This window comes from Grammomys surdaster, unplaced genomic scaffold (assembly GCF_004785775.1).
Source record: "Grammomys surdaster isolate TR1022 unplaced genomic scaffold, NIH_TR_1.0 116676, whole genome shotgun sequence".
Lineage (NCBI taxonomy): Eukaryota > Metazoa > Chordata > Mammalia > Rodentia > Muridae > Grammomys > Grammomys surdaster.
In genome coordinates this window covers 1-4715 of record NW_021613813.1, presented here as the reverse complement: position 1 = coordinate 4715, position 4715 = coordinate 1, and the positions used below count along the sequence as shown (strand labels likewise).

At 47.9% G+C, this 4715-nt stretch overlaps 1 pseudogene; it reads left to right on the top strand.

Moving 5' to 3' along the window:
* Positions 1-660: 660 nt before the first annotated feature.
* LOC114635716 lies at positions 661-1788 on the top strand (annotated as a pseudogene).
* Positions 1789-4715: the final 2927 nt, after the last annotated feature.

Sequence of the window (4715 nt, the reverse complement as noted above, 5' to 3'; positions counted from 1 at the left end):
ACTCTTGAAGAAAGCCCAGGGAGAAGGGCATCAGTGGGGCAAGACTTGGTCTTGTGGAATAGCATTGCCTTTTCTATAATAGGTTGTTTACCTGTATTAAGGCTAAGTTACTTTTCAGTGGTAGCTGAACGGCCTGAGTTCCAGAGACTAGAATCTGCTGTCTCTCTCTTTCGTTCAGCATCTCAAAGAAAGAGAGCTGGGGATTAAGTAGAAGGATTTCTTGCTAGTGCAGGTCAAGTATAGTATCAAGTCAGCTAGTAACAAGTCAGCTAGTATCAAGTCAGCTAGTATCAAGTCAGCTAGTAACAAGTCAGCTAGTATCAAGTCAGCAAGCCTCTTAGGTTATTCTGGTTAAGTCTTTGTGAACCAGAGAAGAATGAAAGAAGAATTTATGATGCTACACACAGACACTGAGTCAAAAAATATTTGATAAAATACTCCCAAACCAAATCCAGGAACACATCAAAGACAACATCCATCAAGATTAAGTAGGATTGGTTCCAGGGATGCAGGGATGGTTCAGTGTATGAGAATTCATCACACAATTCACCAGATAAAGAAACTGGGACACTCCCCTTTCCCACATCCAAGCCTCAGAGATATCCTGATCTTGTAGGTTCTCTGTGGGCCATCAAGACAGGAACCCAGAGAAAAGGGCTTCTGCTCCACGACATGACCATGGCAGGGCTGCAGGAGCTGTGATTTCCTGAGGAGAAGCCCTTGCTCCGGGCCAGGATGTTACAGAGCTGGATAACCCTGACGCCTTCCTCTCAGTTGTGGACACAGACTGGAAGGAACATGACATCGAGTCGCCTTATGGCCTTCTGGATGTGGTGATCCGGGGCTCACCCAAAGGGAACCATCAAGCGATCCTCACCTATCATGACGTGTGTCTCAACCACAAGCTGTGCTTCAACACCTTCTTCAACTTTGAGGACATGCAGGAGATCACCAAACACTTTGTGGTGTGCCATGTGGCTGCCCCCCGGGAGCAGGCGGGAGCGTCACAGTTCCCCCAGGGGTACCAGTTCCCCTCCATGCAGCAGCTGGCTGCCATGCTCCCGAGTGTGGCACAGCACTTCGGGTTCAAGTATGTGATTGGCATTGGAGTGGGAGCCGGAGCCTACGTGTTGGTCAAGTTTGCACTCATCTTCCCTGACTTGGTGGAGGGGCTGGTAATGATGAACACTGACCCCAACAGCAAAGGCTGGATTGACTGGGCCACCACCAAGCTCTCTGGCTTGACCAGCACTTTACCAGACACTGTGCTCTCCCATCTCTTCAGCCAGGAAGAGCTGGCAAACAACACAGAGCTGGCACAGAGCTCGGCAGCAGATCTCAACCGTGGTGAACCAGGCCAACCTGCAGCTCTTCTGGAACATGTACAACAACCGTAGAGACCTTGATATTAACCGCCCTGGTACGATGCCCAATGCTAAGACACTTCGCTGCCAGGTGATGCTGGTAGTCGGAGATAATGCGCCTGCTGAGGATGGGATGGTTGAGTGTAACTCCAAACTGGGCCCAACCACTATGACCATCCTGAAGATGGCAGATTCTGGCAGTCTTCCTCAGGTGACACAGCCAGGGAAGCTGACTGAGGCCTTTAAATACTTCCTGCAAGGCATGGGCTACATGCCCTCAGCCAGCATGACCCGCCTTGCACGCTCACGTACCGCATCCCTCACCAGTGCCAGTTCTGTGGATGGCGGCCGCCCTCAGCCCTGTGCCCACTCAGACAGCAGTGAGGGGATGGGCCAGGTCAACCACACCATGGAGGTGTCCTGATGAAGCCCTCGTCCTGCACAAGATGGCCACTTACCTGCCCCCAGGTCCCACTGCCTTCTCCGCACAGGCTCATCTGCCCTTTAGTTTATTTTTGTGAGAGTGAAGGGAATGAAATTGGGTTACTTCTCTTTTATTTAAAAAAAAAATGAGGGGATCCACCTTAGGACAGCACAGCACAACAGTCTTAGATGGTGTGAGGAACTCACCTTAGTGGTCACTGGTCGGTAAGGCCCCTCTCTGCCCAGCTGGAGTGGCCAGGGTAGAGGATACAGTACGGAAGAAAGCTCAGCCCACCCCAGGAGCTAGCAGATGTGGGGTTTGAAGATGGTGGGTGGGAGCCAGAGCAGTGGGGAGCCTTGGACCTCAGAGTTACCTTTCCTGTAACTCTTATATAAAGCACACCTATTCTAATAATAGAGGTGACAGTCGTGAGGATGGTAGCCACAAGGGGGCGCTCTAGACAGCCGTTTTCCTGGTGCTCTCTGGTAAGGCCAGCCAGGCTGAAGAGTATGGAGAACCCTGACATGGGGGGAGGAACCCCCACACTCTGCCACCATTGGGCCATGTGCCACCCTGAGGGAAAGGTCATCTGGTCTCTTACTGCCAACATGGCAGAGGTAGAATTTTGATTGCTTTGAATGCTGTGTGTAGCCCCTGAGAATGTCACTATTACCCCTCTGGGAGCTGGCAGGCACTGTAGATCTATCCCTCTTGTCCCAGATTTCACCAAGTGTTTGTCACAGTACCCTGGTCAACTTGGGCCAGTGTGTCACAGACATTACTTGAGAATTGAGCTTGTTAGATCCAAGACAGATACAATGACCTCTGCTTGCTGGAGGGGCTGGAGATTGCCTAGTCCTTAGGTGGGAGATGGGCCATCCCTGAGGTGAACAACCATGTCTGCCATCTCACCGAGTGGACTCTCACAGCCCAGAGTAATGGTTTGAGCCTGGCGGTTGGTTTGATCCACTGTCAATCCCCCAGAGAGCAGAGCACTTATGTGGGGATATGGGAGAGGGGGTGATGTACGTGGTGGTATGTGGGTGTTCTGAGACAAGAGGACAACAACATCCATGTATCTGTGGCACATGCCGCCCCTTTCTGTAACTGTAAGCCATTTCTAGACTGCTCTGGAGTCCAATGGAGTGTATCCTATCCCCAGTTCTGTTCACTCACGTGCTTCTGTGAATACTGAATGTGACTGTTTAAAGCTGGTAGAATTAATCCCTTACTGTAGATATCACTTCAAGTATTGGACATCTTTTTGCTGTGTTCTCAAGATATCTATAAATACCTATACTGTATATGTATATGTATATGTATATGTATATGTATATGTATATGATATATATCAGGTCCTCCTGTGTGAGGTTTTCCATTGATGGTTGTCTTCTCTTTGGACAGTATAAACTTTTAATGGAGTTCATTATTTTTCCTCTCTGTACAAAGAGCCTAATTTTGTGTATTCTGGTGGCTGATAAGAGACTTTGCTAGTTCCCTTCCGCCCCTGCCTGGTCCTCTGGGCTGGAGCAGACACAGAGTCGGTCTGCTCCTGTCCTGTGGAGATACTGAATCCTGAGTCATCCAGGAGCCACTGCACTCAGAGCAGCTGGTAAGAACTCCATCTCACTCCCTAAGCCCCAGAGATACATCGGGGAGCCAGGGACATCCAGGGCACAGCAGATCCCCAAACCCCGCCCCTCCGGAATTCCACTTCCCTTCCGCCCCTGCCTGGTCCTCTGGGCTGGAGCAGACACAGAGTCGGTCTGCTCCTGTCCTGTTGAGAAACTGAATCCTGAGTCATCCAGGAGCCACTGCACTCAGAGCAGCTGAAACTGAATCCTGAGTCATCAAGGACCCACTGCACTCAGAGCAGAAGGATTTCCAGATCCAAGAGGTGGCCTGAGTCCCAGGAGTTCTTCCACCCAAGAGATTAGGAGCATAAGACCACAGAGACCTCTGGACTCTGAGGAGCTCTGCAATAAGCAAGATAACTGGAAATACAGACTCCAGTTTTACACAGTGAGGGCAGGTACCACTAGAGTTAACCAGATGGCAAAAGGCAAGCGCAAGAACATAAGCAACGGAAACCAAAGTTTCTTGGCATCATCAGTGCCCAGTTCTCCCAATATAGCAAGCCCTGAACACCCCATCACACCTGAAAAGCAGGATTCAGAATTAAAATCACTTCTCATGATGATGATAGAGGATTATAAGAAGGAATTAAGTAACTCCCTTAAAGAAATACAGGAGAGTACAAGTAAACAGATAGAAGCCCTTAAAGAGGAATCACAGAAATCCCTTAAAGAAATGGAAGAAAACACAAAGAAGGAATTAAACAAAAACATTCAGGATCTGAAACTAGAAATAGAAACAATAAAGAAAGTTCAAAGGGAGACAACCATGGAGATAGAAAACCTAAGAAAGAGATCAGGAGTCATAGATGCAAGGATCACCAACCAAATACAAGAGATAGAAGAGAGAATCTCAAATGCAGAAGATACGGTGGAAAATATTGACACAGTTGTCAAAGAAAATGCAAAATGCAAAAAGCTCCTAACCCAAAACATCCAGGAAATCCAGGACACAATGAGAAGACCAAACCTAAGGAAAATAGGTATAGATGAGAATGAAGATTCTCAACTTAAAGGGCCAGTAAATATCTCCAACAAAATTATTGAGGAAAACTTCCCTAACCTAAAGAACAAGATGCCCATAAACATACAAGAAGCCTACAGAACACCAAATAGAATAGACCAGAAAAGAAATACCTCCCGTCACATAATAATCAAAACATCTGATGCACAAAACAAAGAAAAAATACTAAAAGCAGTAAGGGAAAAAGGTCAAGTAACATATAAAGGCAGACCTATAAGAATTACACCAGACTTCTCACCAGAGACTATAAAAGCCAGAAGAGCCTGGAC